General features: G+C 32.8%; 1 protein-coding gene across 15 annotated transcripts in view; it reads left to right on the top strand.

Moving 5' to 3' along the window:
* Nucleotides 1–10,343, top strand: part of LOC143247448 (uncharacterized) — a 51,829-nt gene extending 41,486 nt beyond the window's left edge. For all 15 annotated transcript variants that reach the window (XM_076495565.1, XM_076495575.1, XM_076495573.1 and 12 more), the window contains one exon: nt 701–10,343. The gene's annotated coding sequence lies outside the window, so the exon portion shown is untranslated. The remainder of the gene's footprint in view (nt 1–700) is intronic.
* The last annotated feature ends 7,276 nt before the right edge of the window (nt 10,344–17,619 follow it).

Raw genomic sequence — 17,619 nt, 5'->3', positions numbered from 1 at the left:
AGCTAGCAAGAGAAAACAAGGAAAGGTAGTAAAGCATTGGAAGGATGAGATCAAAGAAGACATGAATGGGAAAGGAATTGCAGAAGACCTGGCACAGAACAGAGATGATTGATCAAGGGCAACACTTATGAGGAATGATAAACCCTAATAAAGAGAAAAACCAAAGAATAAGAAAATTAAGTGAATAAAAGTGGAATATTTGAAGAATAAGATTAGTATTTATTCCCCAAGTTGTTCTGAAATTGGCACTGTATGTGGTACGCTACTTTTGTCTACTAGATTCGATGATTTGGCTACTGTTAATATTTTGTCAGTAGCTAATCTGAATACTGGTTTTAAGATTCAACTCTGAACCGTTACATGTATTCATTACGAGCTTTTATAGTTTGTCATGTGTTCTATATGTTGATATTCATTTGTCTGCACATACAAAGTTGTGTGATAACATTAAGAAAATGAGTTACATACATAAAGTAATTTTTTTGTACCTTTACCAAGAGTGTCAAGGTAAATATTGTATAAAAAAAGAAATAAGTGAGTCGTAAACTTTTGATTAAATAAAAATCATGCAAAGGACTATTCATTTCTGATATTTTCAATATATGTTATTCAAACTTTGAGTTTATGTAACTTTTGAAAGCTTCAGTTTTGAAATTTTGATTCTTATAATTAACCATACTTGAATATTCTATTTTTCCAGGAATGGATTTGCAACATTGTGGCATTCAAGAATTTTCCCTTGAAGAACATGCAGAGATGCAGAAACGACTACATCATCATAGTATATTGTTCAGAAGACCTTGTAAAGTACATAGTGGAGGCTCGGATACTGATGAGAGTGAAGTGAGTGATCTTTCTGATTCGGGAATTTGAAAGTGAAAATATTTTTATACAGCCTGTTCCTGTTCGACAGAGAAGAGTTATGCTAAGAGAATCAGGGGTACAAAAAATTGACTCAACAGAAAAAGAAGTTTGTAAAGAGATCAGATTATCAAGAGAGCTTTGTGGTTGTGATTGCAAGCTTTATTGTGATCCACAGAAATGTGTATGTAGTCAGGCAGGAATCAAGTGCCAAGTAGATAGGCTGTATTTTCCATGTGGTTGCTCTAAAGACGGCTGCAGGAACATTGCAGGAAGAATAGAATTTAACCCTGTGAGGGTGCAGTCGCATATTCTTACTACTTTAATGCGAGTACAATCAGAAAAGCAGCAGAAGAGTAAAAAAAAATATTGCTTTACTTCAACTACGAAGAATACAAAGCTTGAAGTAATGTACAAAACCACAAAAATGTTAGATTACAAAATTAACTCATGTTTGGACATTCAAGAACATCGAGAAGAAAATGTGGATAACCAAACCTCTCCATCTGAGGGTGAAGAAACTTTTACATGTATTCGTAATCGTAAAGTCCCCTTACCAGAATGTGATGTGTCTGTTCAATACAAAGAAATTATTTCAAATGATGCCTTATCTAAAAAGTTGGAGGATGAAGTAAAAGAAAAACAGTGTGTTAAAAATTCTGTGAACATGTGCTCTGTAAAAAACAAACAACAATCTTGAAGACTCAAACAATTTCATAGAGAATCATTCTAGTTCTGAATACTTAACAGTCATAGGTCAGACAGTTTCTCTGTCAGAATCTACTAAAGTTGAAAACTTGGCAGCTAGAGCTGATAAAACTAAAGATGCATACAATGAAAGCTTAGCCAAAGCTACAAACCCTGAATACTTGACAGTGAGAGCTAAAGCACTTCCTTCATTAAGTGTTACCAAAACTAAAGACATGTCTAATGACAACTTGGAGGAAAGTAATAGTTCAGGAGACTTAACTGTCACAACTAAGAAAGTTACTTCAACAGACTCTCCAGGAGCTACTGAATATGTGGTGGAAATAATTAAACAGAATTTGTATGAATCAGTTATAGCCTGAATATATCAACAACTAGGATTGTTTAAAGGTATAGTTAAATTGTGTACAGAATTCCTCCTCTTTCATTCATAGAAGAGTATGGTTTTAACTTACAGTTTTACTTTTTTCCTGTTGTCATGAAGTTTGTGTAGTTTGGTAAAATTTTATTGAATACTTGATAGATGATCTAAAAGTAATTCATCATTAAATTTACTTATTATTTACAAAAACTGTAAATTTTCATTGAATACATAATTTATTATGAGGAAATATTAATAAGTGTACTTTTAATTATCCCTTTACAAGATATTTGAAGCATTTTTAAATTATGCAAACTATTATTGAAAATAACAAAGTAATCAGGTTTTGGTAATTCTGTTTTTCTGTGTGTTGAACTACAATTAAATTAAAAAGTGTAATTTTTATTTAAATGAAGAAGTTTACTGACTCCTTATGTGCCCAGAATATCAGTAATTTGCTTTTAATTCAGAGATAATTTTCATTTTTTTCTGTTTGAGGTCAGAGTTTAATAACATACAGTATATGTATGTGCTAGAATATTTTCATAAAATGTGTAATTTTTTTGTTTTAAAAAGGAATTCATATGTGCATATGTTGACTTTCTGCCAAAAAAAAAATACTGTGGCTCTGATACATAGAGGTAATATTCTATTGTGAATACTGTGAAACCAAATTTAAAGTGTCTAATTCAAAACCAGTTATTAAAATATAAACAAAATTGTTTTATTTTATAATGTGGTATTGAATAGTATGGCTACAGACAGTGCAACTAATATTTCTAATATACTTTTCTCATTTTACAGTTACTTTAACTAGATATGTAAATAAAAATGTAATAATTCCTAAATGCACACTTTTGATTATGTATGCATTTAAATGCATAAATTCTTATGCACTTTCCTGTTGACTCTCGAATCTTAATAATCATACTACTGAACACCACTTTGTGCTGTTTTAGCAGACGAAAAGAACAATGTTTATGCTTTTCCCTTTTTGTTATGGTAAAGCACCTGTATTTCTACATTAACAGAATTTTATGAAAATTCCAAAAATGTGTTATGTTGTTCACCAAGACTATCAAAATTTGTTTATGGTAATTAAAGTAAAATTAGTACTTTTTTACTCTTGTTTATGCTTTTAGTAAGCTGAGGTTTGAATATAAAAAACAATGGTTTGCATTTACAAGTAAGCAAGTTTTCAGATATTTTAAAGCACGTACACACACAGCAACTCTGCATATTCAAGATTTGGTGGAGAAAATGAAATGTTTGGCAAATAAAGACCAAATTTTTAGTTTGTATTCTGGTAAATATGGGTGTAAGCACCCATTCTTTGACCTATAGAAAAATGTAAATTAATTTAAAGGTGTACCATTATAACTTTTCAGTAATTTTCCTACATCCCAATATTTTAATGGTATTAAGGCTAATTAATGTTTTGTTTATTGTTGTTTTATTTTGTTGTTTTTTTTACCACTACATGTGGCTTACAGTAGTCAGTCATAGATTCACAGCACAGATAGCCAATTGTGTAGCTTTGTGCTTAATTCTAAATAAGCAAAAAAATTAAGTTCAGTTAAACATTGATACACACGTTACATTAACACAATATTAATATTTAAAAACTACAACAGGTAAGTTGTATTTAATAAAAACATTTCACCTTTCAGCACTGTGCTTCTGTGACCATAATAAATATTACCAGCTTCAGAGAAGTCTCTTCAATGAAATACATGAAGCTGGTACACTAAGGTAACATCAAGCTATCTCAGCTAAGATAGAGTATCATAGCTTGCTACTTCTACCATGTATAAGAATTACCCTCTTGATAGGTAATAAGGATTTATGCAAATAGTTGTTTGCCCTGTATTCATTTCCCTTTCCCAGTATCTGTGGATTTCCCTGAGTTTTCTAAAATTTTTGCCTAGTATTCACATACTTTGCTAATAGATTTAGATGTGGTATCATTAGTATGTTGCTTTTTTACATGGCTTAATATTACTATTCTCTTTGGATACTGCACACATCTGTATCATAAGTTTTTAGCTAAAACTTTGGTATTATTTTGTAAAAATAAATTTGTTTCAAATGGGATCCAATGTTATTGAAGTGAACCATTCCTCTGGTCCTTCAATTTCACTAAACTTTCATTTCAGTGCACTTAATATCCCAGACTTAATTGTAAAGACTGAGTCATCATCATGCTTATTAGATAAAGGGTTGACTTCTATCACAGTGTACCAACCTGTATTTTATCATCTCTCTTGTATTTCATCCAGTGAATGGAAGGTTTAGGTAGAGTGTTTAATGTCCAACATTTCTACAAGATACAGTGAAAACATCAGTCACTGCATGTTCTAATAATGCTCCTTCATGTATGACTAACTGAAGTGTATGTGCAGAGCATTTCAAACTGTGCAGATGTGCATCTCGTGGTTTTGACGATATTGCATTGTCATGCAACATTAAATGAACCTTCTCTTTGCCAGTGGCCTATTTCTGCAACGTATCCTCAAATTATTCACACAGTATTTGCCAGGCCTTCACACTTATATTAGTGCAGCACAGTTGATATTCTTGAAAATCTTTTAATAATCCAGTGGAATGTTAAACTAATCAGAGATTCATGAGCTTTATCACAGCTCCAAATACCTCTAGAAGATTCAAGTAGGGTGCATCAACAAGTATCATAGCTGGTTTACTGTCAGTACTTGTTTTAATATTTGGTACATTTTCTGAAAAATACTTGTGACTTGATATAACTTACCTAGGCTCAGAGTTTTTAATGAGATAATTAAATCCAGTGTTTGCAATTGAAAACGACTGGTAATTAATAGCAATAATTTCACTTACTAACAGGGTGAATACATCACTACATGATATGTGAAAATTGTTGATGTCTCATAGTTTAAATTTAGTCTTTGTTTCTGTCATTGACAGCTGTTATAAAACCTGGTTCTTCTCTTTGTTTCTCCTTCTTTTTCTAATCATGATAAATCCAAAAGGTGTTTTGCTTTTTTTAATATGATTAATAAATATGGTAGTGTTAAAACTTTTAATGGAACTTCCACCACAAGATAAGCAGTCTTTACAGATATTACAAATGCTAAATTTATCACTGTCTTCACAAACAGTAAAATAATACTAAACAACTGCTTCTACAGTGCACAGATTTATAACTGATTTTTGTTATTACCAATAAGCCAATATTAGTACAGTTTTAAATTAAATGTATACAATGTAATTTTGAAATATTTTCTTTGTAGTTAGCTTCATGAGTAATTACTTTTGTGAATAAATAATTTAACAGTCAAGCAAAAGGCAGTATGATTGGAATCAACTCACATCAACAAGAGATAAATTCTTGTATGCATTATATATCTTTGTTTATTTGTACATGCTTTAAAATTCAAGTGTTTTTCACCTGCTGCTTGAAAGAATCTAGTGTACTAGATGTAATGGAAGTATAATAGAAACAATTTCTTGCAAACTGTTAAAAGCAACTGAAATGAAACTGATAACCAATGGTAAATGCCATTTATTTTTCTATTTCCTTTTTACAAATTCAGTAAAAAGTTACAAGAATTAGTTTCCATATTTTTAGCTCTCTCTTTGTGCATGTATAAAATTTGAACTGAAAAGGAACCAACAGTTTCTCTCTCTTTGTAACTGATATCAAAATATCTTTATTACCACGTTACAAAAATTACCCATACTGTTTAGTCACTGTATGCAAAATATTAGCCTTTATTTTTAGTTAGTTTTGTTTCAACTACCTCTCGGCCCTGCATGGCCAGGTGGGATAAGACATTCAACTCGTAACATGAGGGTTGCAGGTTCAAATCACAATCGCATTAAATATGCCTATCCTTTCAGCTTTGGGGGCATTATAATGTTACCGCCAATCCCACAATTCATTAGTAAAAGAATAGCTCAAGAGTTGGCAGTGGGTGGTGATGACTAGCTGCCTTCCCTCTAGTCTTACACTGCTAAATTAGGGACAGCTAGCACAGATAGCCTTCGAGTAGCTTTGTGCGAAATTAAAAACAAACAAAGAAACAACTACTTGTCAATAGTTGCAGTATTATATTTTACTTTAATATATAATTTTGTTTGGGTGTGTAGGCAGAATGTATGTTTCATTGTGGTGAGATCAATAAGAAGAATGCTTACTACGTACATTGCTCTTTGTAGCGATTCCAATATATACTGTTTAGTCACATGTATTACCATATTGGAATACTCTTAATTGTCAGTGTAGTTATAGAATTCAGTTTAGACATAGTTTCAGAGACAGTAACAATGGCCTGCCACTACTTATTACCAGAAGATGGAAGTATTACTGAAAGTGACATTTTGTAGCACTGAAGAAAAACTTTTTCATAAGCTTGTAATGTCTGTGGAGTAACTACATGCAACATTACATTAGTTCATGTTAGTTTATTATGATCTTGTACGTAATTTAGGCAGTACCTCAAACACAATTTTTTAAATCTTATTAGTTCTGTGTAGTATTCACACTATTTGTTGTTGTACCTTTGATGGATGTATAATATGGATAACAGTTTATAAAATAATATATGTACAATAGAAGCAACATTGGGACATTTACTGATGATTATCTGTGAAGTTTTTGTTTTTTTGCATCTGTTGAAAACTGGAACTTCTATTTGAAATGAGTTTGTGAAGACAACCTACCTGAAAGATTGTCATTTAAAACTTTTGACAAACTAATTATAACAGTGCTTGGAAAATAGGTTGCAGGCCAAACCTTAAATGAAATATGCAGCAATTGTATACATAATTTAATGTTTACAGTGCTTTTATTCTTATGTTAGTAGAGACACGTGTACAATGCTAAATGTTACCCATAAATCTCTTCAATATGCCCTCATAATTTGTTACATAGCATGAGCTAAAAGTGTGTAATTTTTGGAAGATAAAAAACAAAGGATTATTTTAAAATTATGCTTTTGCAATATTAGAAACTTTTTAAAAAAAAACTACATTAGTAAAAATATCTTTAATGTTTTTAACCTGAGATATAGACATGGCAGGGTATCACTGATACTCAAGTGCCAGGAGGTAAGGTGTTATAGTACACTTCTGGCATTTACAGAAACATTTAATTCATTGATTACTTATGTAGTTGTAATTTCTTATTGTCATGTTGTATAACCTTAGACCATGATTATTGTCAGAAATTAATCTTTAATGCTCACATATTCTAAGGAGAAAATTAACTCTCCTTAGGTAGTCCATAATGTTCATGTTGTATCATGAGTTCAGAAGTAAATGTTAAATTATACTGACTATAAGAGAAGATTTCCACTCACAAAAGTGAAACATTCCACTGTTTAGTAATGTTTGTGACAATTTTTAATGTTGGTACCCAAAAAGAAATTTTAAAACAATGCCATTTGTTACATAAGATATGTTACAAAGCTGTTATGTTCATACGTGTATGAACTTTAAAAAGAATGTTTGTTGTTTGTTTATTCATTTTTTTTGTGTGTGAAAAAAGTATTAAACTAGTCAAACTAAAGAATGAAGTTGTAACAGGGAAATGTAAGCTTTGTTTATGGATGAAACAAGTTATGTTTTTAAAAACATTGTGTTTGGTTTACCTGACATTTTCAGGTGAAAATAATTGTATAAAGGAAGAACAAAACTATTAGGTGCTGTAGTATCAATAGTGATAGTACATTGTTAGGCAACAAAATGAAAGCAAGCCAGACACAACTGTTAAATAAGGAGAATTAAAATAAATATAATTTCAAACATAAATACTGATTATTGCTAGATTTTTGGTTTTTAAATAAAGTTAGCTTCTTTAATTTTACTTCTGTTATTTTCTCTATAAGTGTTTTTTATCTGTAAAAATAAAAAGTGTTTATTTTAAGTTATGTATTCAAATACAAGAGAAGGGAGGTGTTGAAATGTCTTTTATTATCTATCTTCTAGACATGATGACCTGTGTTTTAAATATAAGAATTATCGGGATCTTTGTGTGTTACCAGAATTCTGAAGTTCTTTCTCAACAAATTTGTATGATAAAATTTGATTTAGCTTTGTTGCTTGTATGAAGAAAAATTTCACATTTAAGTCTGTGTTGTATTTTTTACTTTTATTTTTAACCAAGTTTTAGAATAGCATGTGATAGCTTGGAGATATATTGTATAATATAATAAAAGGGTGATTTTTCTTAAATTGTTGATTATATCTTCAGATTGTAATTCTTTTTTTTATGGATGACACTGTCTAAAATGCCTGATGAGAAGAGTAAATATTTTTAGCTGCACCTGATGATCCCTATCTGTGTTTATAGGATTCACTATAGACTCCTGAATGTGTTTTTAAGGAAAATGCTAGTATAAAATCTATTTTAACTATTTTTTCAATTGAAACAATTTTTTTTAATAACTAAAGTATACATCATGGATTTTAATGTGAAATTTTCTTTTGTGCCAGCAAAGACACCTTGGACAAATTGTATAACATAAATTTGATGTGTAAGAATTCTTGTATCAGATTACACCTATGGTAATTTTTTTTACTTTGGCAAAGTAGGTCAACAGGTGTCTATGAGATTTAAAGAAATGTTAGAAAATCCCTTCTGTTGTGTATGAGGACATGACTTAAAATGAAAAAGCTTTATTAAAAGACAATAGTCTAGCATTAACCAATATTGAGGAGTACCTGTATAAAGTTATCATCAAACTTTTCAAAAAATGTATCTAATCCCACAAGGACTTTTTCCCATGATTGACAGCAGTAACAGTGTGTCCTGGTTTCCCAACATTGTGTTTGTTGTCTTATTCAACTCTGGTGGCATTGTTGGCAAATAGCACATTACTGCAGACTTCTTCAGATAGTGAAACAAGACTGATGCATAGTATATGCCTTCGTGTTGCTTTCTCATCTAATGCTGTTGCATCATGCACTTCTCTTTAAATTGGCCCATGTGTTGAAGAGCAGTTTTTCTGGTTGGAGCCTTTGACCAAACATGAAAATGAAATCATTGCAGATTGGACTTCATGACTGTAACTTTTTCATCAAGTGTCCTGTACTTGTTACTGATTCCAAATGTGTAGTGATTCCTTTCAGGAAAAGTTGTAGTTACTGTGGTTTCCAAGTATCTATAACAATAATGAAAATAAATTTTGTAGTTCATCATTATTTACATCAGTGGCAGAAATAGTGTGTAAGATGAAGTATAGGGTTGTCATCTACTTTAATTTTTTTTATCATACTTTCCACATGTGAAAAGTGTAGGGGTGCTTGACATCTTCCCATTCAAGAAAATATAATGTGACCCCTTTCAAAAATGTATGCGAATACCCCACTCTCTAAAATGTAACATTCAGTTGCACTTTTTCTTCAGCTCCTGAATCTGCCACTGAAATTGTTAATTTATGAATATAATTAATTATATAGATGTTCAGTTACCAAAAATATTGACTTTTAAAAACATTCACCTCAGGCACATTTCAGTTAGTGATGAAAAATGCTTGGTATTCCATAAAATATTAAATTTTATGTGTTAAATAGCAGGATACTAAACAATACAGGCATAGAGTCAGAATATATAATTATACCATGTGAGCCTACTGCAACATCATTCAGTATAAGTCCTGAAAACTGATGAAGTACATCAGTTAAAAGCTTTCCAGAACCCTTCATGGACTGGTGGACTTTTGGATCATAAAAAATATCAGGTTCTTGGAGATCAAGGAGCAGCTAGACTCTTGTGCACATTTCCAGTGGCTTGATTTTTCGGGTGTTGTACTATCTCTTGCAAGTTCTTTGTAAAGCTCCCTAAGCATGGCAGATTTAATGTTGGTGGTGTACTTGAACATTCCCAAAAAAAATTATTCTTGCCTTTGCTTGGTGTGATAATAAGGAACAACATTAGCTATGTAGTAATGCAAGTCAGTTGTAACTGTTTTTATTCATTTGTGCTGTTGATATCTTCAATATAAAATGGAGATTAGATTTGTCTCCTGAACTGGCAAATGCATACAACATTGCTTTGAAATTAAAGTTTTTGATAGAAATTGCAACAATACAAATCTCCTTTGTTTGTCAATGTGTAGGATGTTCTTTAGTGATACTTGTATGAAGCTCTCTGATGTAAGTACTGCTTTAGCAGTGAATGTTTGTTCAATATTTCTGGGTTATGTAGATGGTTTGTTGAAAGTTCTGTAACACCACTACACAAAGTTGAATGGTTAACAAACGTAAATTGGTGGGGTAAATGTATGCACTTTTTCTAAATTTATCTGGTTATAAACTTCAGCATGAAAACAAAATTTTAAAATACCAACTTGAGAAATACAGTAAAATAAAACTTGGATGATTTAGATAGTATATGTAATGTATTTTCTTCAAATAAAGTTTATATTGAAATGTATACACAACTTTATATTTGCAGTTTATGTTTTAGAATTTCTTATAAAAACTTCCAAGATAACTTATTCTACACCTTTTTGTAATATCATCACATACTGTAGTATATCTATTTAATGATAATTGTTTCTGCATTATTTGGTTACTAGTCCACTCCCAGTGTTTTAAAAATGAACCCTAAAGAAACTTTAAAGGTTCTGCAATATGAAAACTATTATATGCTTTTCCTCAAATGTTAACACACTTTACTTGCTCATTACCATGCACAGTACATCCAAGGTACTTAAATACAACTTACCATTTATCATGCAGTTTCCAGAATGAATCTCTAGTCAAGAGCTAGTGTTCAAATAACATCAAAAAATACATTTCAGTGTTAGGTATGTGATCATGCAATGTGTTTATGTATGTTTTATGAGTCTATGCTTTACCAGTCTATTTCTTCTTTACCATGAAGGAACATATAAGATATGACTAGTTTTGGCTGTTTTTGTATTTCTAGCCAGTTTCTCTTTCTGGATGAGGCTAAAATCTGAAAATACTATCTTAATTGAGATGGAGCTTAATACTAGCATGCACAGCATTTGTTCTTTCTTGCAAGATGTAGAAGTGAGCATTTCAGAAAGTTTGATGTATTTCTACCAAATATCTGGTGTGCTTTCAAAGAACAGATCATTGGATGACAAAATTTTGGGCAGAGGGAGATCATCTGGTATGAACTGGCAAAATTCAGCAACCAATTCTGGGTCTTCATTCAGTAGGATCTATTGAATATCATCAAAATGATTGGGTTGAAGTTTCTTGCCCCTCTGTGCATGCAGTAGATTGACAAGAGTGTGGTCTGTTGTCATGGTCTGATGAAATAATACCTTTTGGATGATGTTTCAGTGGGGTAGCAACTTTGGGCAGTTGAGCAGGTTGAATCATTGTTTACAAGCATCACCAGGAGTGGATGGACCGGCCATGCAAATTCTTTTTATTTTTTATAAAGATCAACATTCTGGATAAAGCTTTTGACCCTGGTTTCAACCACATTTTCATTTTCAGCAGCTACAAGGAACATTGAAGAGTAGCTTCTAGGGTATGTTTCACTGCAATTAAGTTGGCTGTTCAATCTAGCTTTTTGTGAGTTTTTTGGCATTTGTGACTTAATAGAACCATCTTTACTGGTCAAGAGTATTCCTGGCATGTTATTTGTGAGAGAATATTTGTTGATCTCCTCAATTTGTGAATAATCGCTTGGGTTATTTCATCTTGACCTAGAAAATTTAACCAGCAAGGTAAGCATCCATAGACTGTTCTTTTTTAAATTCATGTGCATTTCTTTCAGTTTGCTCTTTCTGTCAGTCACTGCTACAGTAATGGTACATTCAAATGCCTTTTGTTATGGAATTTTTGGGAACTGACTCGTGGAAGAATGTTGATTTTTGTTTTGTACCTGTTTCTATTGCTGACAGGAAGTAACATTTCATGACTAAAATGTTGGTATTAAATTCCATGAATTGCCCAATAAATTCCTCACTAATTTTGTAGATTCTTCTCAAACTTAGCTTTTTTCAACAACTTCTGTCTCTTAGCATTTTCTGCTTGTTTTCTGTTTCCCTAAATCTTGTAATGCATTATTTTCAAAGAGCAAATTCTGCTTGTGATGTTAGCATATTTACACAGCTCATCTGCCTTGTATATCAGCATAGTTACTTATTCTTTATAGCTTCATTGGCCTTTTTTGCATTCTTCTTGTCCTTCAAATACACAGAATATCCCTGTTTGGAATGCTAACAGTACTGAAGCAACTTGTCAACTATGTTTCATGAATTTCACATTTTGCTTGCTTAATCATATCATGCACTGTTCTAAATTCCTGCACAGCATCTTCTAACATATTATAGGTGATGCCATCTTTGTTCTATGACAATCCATATTCCAAATCAGACTGTCCATAGGACAAGATCTGAACCAGTTTCATTGCCTTCTGCAGGAGACTGCTGTTTTAGCATCTGCTTCTGATTAGTAGTATATGCTTTACATTCTTATTTATGCTATTTCTGGATTTCTCTTAGAAGAGCATCAAACTGTAGCTTGGTTTTGTCACACTCGACTGTTTCAAATATGCAGCATAACAACAGCTACTCTAATAATCTCGGGGTGAATGACCATTAATCATGAATCAAAAGCAGACAAGTTCCTCATTATTGGGTACTTCATGGGCACCTCTCCAGTATTTTTGTAGTTGTGCTTTCAGTGATGTTAAGCATTTAATAAAAAATTCAAGTGTCTACAGTGTAAACACTGTCTTCTTCTTTTGCATCTTGTCAGTGATGGCCTTTACAGCAAATCACACCTTAACATCTCTTTTAGTCAGCTTAATTGTGTAGAGTGTATCATCTACATCTGTTTTTTATTATATTTGTCATCAAAATCAGAGGCTGTTCTGCAAATTTTCTGCCAGTAACACTGCTGTTGGTTTATGCATTTGATACTTCTGTAGATGGGTGAACATCCTTGCTTGGGTAACAAAGAACTGAAGCTCAGTAGTTATGGGTGTGTTCTTGATACTGGCTTGAATGGTAGTGCAGTTTTTTATCTTAGGTATTTTATTTTTTTGATCCTTTTATTGTCTTCTTGATCATGTTTTGCTATATCTTCATGGCTCTTAGTGCAACAAGAGCATCTTTCAAACATTTCATTGAACTGAATTTCAGTGGAAATTGTGTGTTGCCAGTTAACATATTTTTCAGCTCGAACAGGTAAACAATGTAAAAGATAATGGAGGGATATGAGGCTATCAGTATTCCAACCTGTGACTTGTGCTTTTGTTTTCATTGCTCTATGATACAGAGGCTGCATCTACCTAAATTCAGTAACTTAAAGATATCTAAATCCTTTTATCTTAGTGCTTGACAAGTTCCTCATAAAACTTCAAACATTTTTGAAGCCCATCCATTGAAGTTTGAGCAATGTCCTTCCAAACACTTGTCATGCAAATATCTGTTTCTCCTAAAATCTATACTGGCACTTTTGGTTGTGGTGGTGGTGTAGGTACAACTAACTGGTCTGCATTGGGTTCATCCTCTGTAGTAGAAGCAGTGACTATCCTGTTCATAAGTATTGTTACATGTACTTCTTGATGGTACAGCTGAAGCATGAATGCCCAATCTGTCCTCACTGGTACTGTTCCAAAGACAGTGAAGTGATTGTTATTCTTGTTTGATTCTCAACCTAAGTTTTTCTTATGATTACTTCCATCTGCATGAGCTTTTAGGGCTTTTCTGCCCATTTTTTCTTGTTCAAAATCTTTTCCACATAGCTTTATGAATAGTGATTGCATGTTTTGCAATCCATTGAGACACCTTGTGGTTTTTCAAGATTGAAACCAGTGCACTTGGTCATCTTTCATATCAGTTTTTTCTGTCAATACTGATATAGGCTACCAGCACTCATACAACTGTCACCATATGTAATTTGAAGTAATTTTGTACAACATTGTTGCTATACCATCACCCCAGTTTTGAAAATACATGGAACTAACAATTAGAAATGAAGCAAATATAATACTTACATAATATTTTTTATCTAGATCAAGAATAAAAGTAGTCTTTGCCAAGGTGACCAAAGGAAAACACACCAACTTCCTATATAAAATAGCTTTCCATGTTTAACCTAAGTTTCTGCAGTGATGAATTCGATTAATATGTTCAAACAATATTTTAAAGCAAAGACTGAATGACCACATACAAATATTTTAGAGATAATTTTAAATGTATAATTGGCTTAAGAATGTGAAGCTGGAAAGATAACGAAAACATTGCATATCTTGGGTGTTACTTTTATGGTGTCACTGTGTAGAAGTCTAATTCCTAAGTCCACTGAGAGCTCTCCAGGCCTATGGAGAATTATATGTTAAGGGAATGCGCAGATATCCCTCGAGTAGCTTTGCGCGAAATTCAAAAACAAACGAACTTAAGGGAATATTGTATTAAGTCTGTTTTGAAACCTCCGACGAAGCAAGGCCTATTACGAGTCCTTATACCTCAGTCAGTTAGTGTAATGTACCTTGTACCTGTGATAGGTTTTTGTTGTTCAATCAACGTAAAATATAACCCATATTGGTCTTTGTTTTTCTCACCAACCTTTCCTGTTAATGATTCTCTCAAAATATCGATTTTTCTCTGATTTTTGACTACCCTGAAACAAGTGAGAAACAGTGTAGTGCAATAACATTTCTGGAGATTAAGTATAAAAAATGCCTTCGCAATTAAATTAACCTTAAACTGGTCAAGATTGCACTCGTTGCCAATATATACGATGTCCATCATCAACATATACTTTTAATTATTAGAGATAGGTGATGGGTCAATAATGCATTAAAATATTTCAGGGAGAAGACAAAGAAATGAAAGAATGTTGCTTGTCTCACAATCTGAGGGTCGGAGGTCCGAATCTCCATTACATTAAACATACTCGCCATTTCAGCTCTTGGAGTTATATTATGTGATGGTCAATCCCACTATTCACTGGTGAAAGAATAATCTAAGAGTTAGTGGTGGGTGGTGATTACTAGCTGCATTTCCTCTAATCTTTCACTGCTAAATTAGGGACGATTAGTACATATAGCATTACGCGAAACTGAAAACAATCAAACAAACAAACTGTTTGTTCTGTTCTATTTTTTTGCTTTTTCTTCAGCCCCCGCTAGTACAGCGGTAAGTCTCCGGATTTACAATGCTAAAATCAGGGGTTCGATTCCCTCGGTGGGCTCAGCAGATGGCCCGCTGTGGCTTTGCTATAAGAAAAACACAAACACGCTTTTTCTTCCTTTTAGCCATAAATTGTTTCTAAAGTGCTCCCGAATATTTTCTTCATGATCTAGTGTCTCAAGTAAAGTTTCTACTTTAAATCTTTCATGTTTTCTGCTGATGTAGTTATTTAATTTTAATTCTATTATTTTTATTAATTTTAATTTATTATTTTTATTGATTTAACCATTTTTGGATCGTTTGCTTGTGTTCTTGTCAATGCTGCCAGTGCTTTAAAATAAAATCTCTTTGTGTATTTTATGTGCCTGTTGCTTGCTTATTTGTTTACTTAATTTCATTATTTAAAGTTTTAAATTTTCCCACCACTCTGGGGTAGAGCTGTCTATGTTACATAATGTTTAATTTTTCCCTTGTTTACTATACTCTGTTCATGTAATCGAGACTGAAAACATTGGATTTCCTGTACTCTTGGTCTCGATTTATTCCGTAAGATGTATCTAATTAACCTGTTGAGGCTGTGTTTTTGAGGTAAATGTGGCATTCATACACCCACTTTCACATCATCATTAAATAACTTAATGAAGTTGTATGTTACAGGTAGTGAATAGTAGTGTTGTCTTATTCAATACTAATTGAAGCGGCCCGGCATGGCCAAGTGTGCGACTCGTAATCTGAGGATCGCGGGTTCGCATCCCCGTCGCGCCAAACATGCTCGCCCTTTCAGCCGTGGGGGCGTTATAATGTGTCGGTCAATCCCACTCTTCGTTGGTAAAAGAGTAGCCTAAGAGTTGGCGGTGGGTGGTGATGACTAGCTGCCTTCCCTCTAATCTTACACTGCTAAATTAGGGACGGCTAGCACAAATAGTCCTCGAGTAGCTTTGTGCGAAATTCAAAAACAAACAAACTAATTGAAGCATGGTGAGTGGATGTTTTATTTTATGATCTTTACTTCTATCTTAATATTCATTTCCCTGCTTCGATATATTGCACATACATGCCTTCAATGTGCACAGTCTTTCTTCTGTTAGTGGTTTGGATACATTATAACAAGTATGTGGGGAGTTGAAACCCTGAAATACATTCCTAATTTTGGAACAGTGCACTGTTATTGTTTGAGTTTTTCTTGTTGTCATCCAACACCTAAAGGATGTCTACAGAAACCCTAAATACTTTGTGTCTATCATCTATTGCAATTGCCTGTGTTATAACCAACATATGACGGAATTATGAAGACTGAATGCTTTTTGTCTAGACTTATTCAATAATGATGAACATATTGCAGATGTTGCTCTATTCATCATGTACTTACACCATTTTTAACCCAATAATAACACTACTTTCAATTTTAAAATGGGGGTGTTTATCAAAATTTCGGACATCTTTTATTCCAAAACTCAACAGCACAATTATGTAATTCCTGTTATTCTAGGGTGTAACATCGGACCTTTTTCAAAACTTCAAGCTTTCAATGTTATTGCATTATATGGTTAATAGAGGGTATTTACCTCCATCTTTTTTGGTGATTCCTTGATCCATAGAGTAGTTGCAGTGACCTGTTCGTTAAGCTATCTGGAAAAGGCAGGCATTCAATGTTTGGGCTTATAGTGCCTTCTACTACCATTGATAGTCAGTATGTTGACCGTGCTTGTGGATTATAGATCTACAACACAAATTTCATCGTGAACAGGTCGACGTAAATGTTATCACTATCTTTGCATGCTTTCGAAACTGCTTCATTCTCATACAGATGACATCCGAGTTCCCGTATGACCAATGACTAGTATGCTGACCTGTATATATGGTTTGGTAGTGTATTTGATGGATCTACACTAATTAGCATTCAATCCATACGAGATGATTATGGACATTGGAATGGGGGGGGGGCAGAGAATATGAGATGAAGAGGATAATGTAGTACCAGAGCTGCACAGCATGTTTATTACCCCTTTTAGTTTAAAAGTTAAGTTCACTTCTTGTTTCTCGACAGTTATTCAGGTATAAATGTAGCATTGTTCAAGAAAGTTTATAAATTTTGTTTCACTCAGGAGTTATTTGGAGATTAGGTGCCTTCGTATCTGATTCTCTTGTACACATAATAAGCTGCATTTTAATTAGCACATAGAGTTATGCTTATTAGCAAATTAAGTAGTAACTGCTGGTGGGCCTGCACAAGATCTTCAATGCCCGTTGGCAAAATTATATAATAGGCACCAATCACTTTTCTGTTATGTCAGAAACTCGATAGCTTATTGACATATTTTGCAGATTTTAAGATAATTTACAAGATTTCTTTCGTAGGTTCTTCTGTAGATATCTTTTAAAAGAGTTTGCCTGAAAACATTTATTTCCCCAAAACACCTCTAAACAGTATCTTAAACAACTTTTTCAAACAGTTTTCATGCAAAACCATCAACATAGTTTCACAAAAAATAAAATTAAAAAACAACCTCTCGCGAAAAGATGTTAATTCTATAAACAATCTAAACAAGACAACATCAAAATTCTAAAAGTACATAAAGGCAA

This window comes from Tachypleus tridentatus, chromosome 3 (genome assembly GCF_004210375.1).
Source record: "Tachypleus tridentatus isolate NWPU-2018 chromosome 3, ASM421037v1, whole genome shotgun sequence".
NCBI lineage: Eukaryota > Metazoa > Arthropoda > Merostomata > Xiphosura > Limulidae > Tachypleus > Tachypleus tridentatus.
The sequence above is the reverse complement of the archived record's forward strand: the minus strand, read 5'-3'. Positions and strand labels throughout refer to the sequence as shown.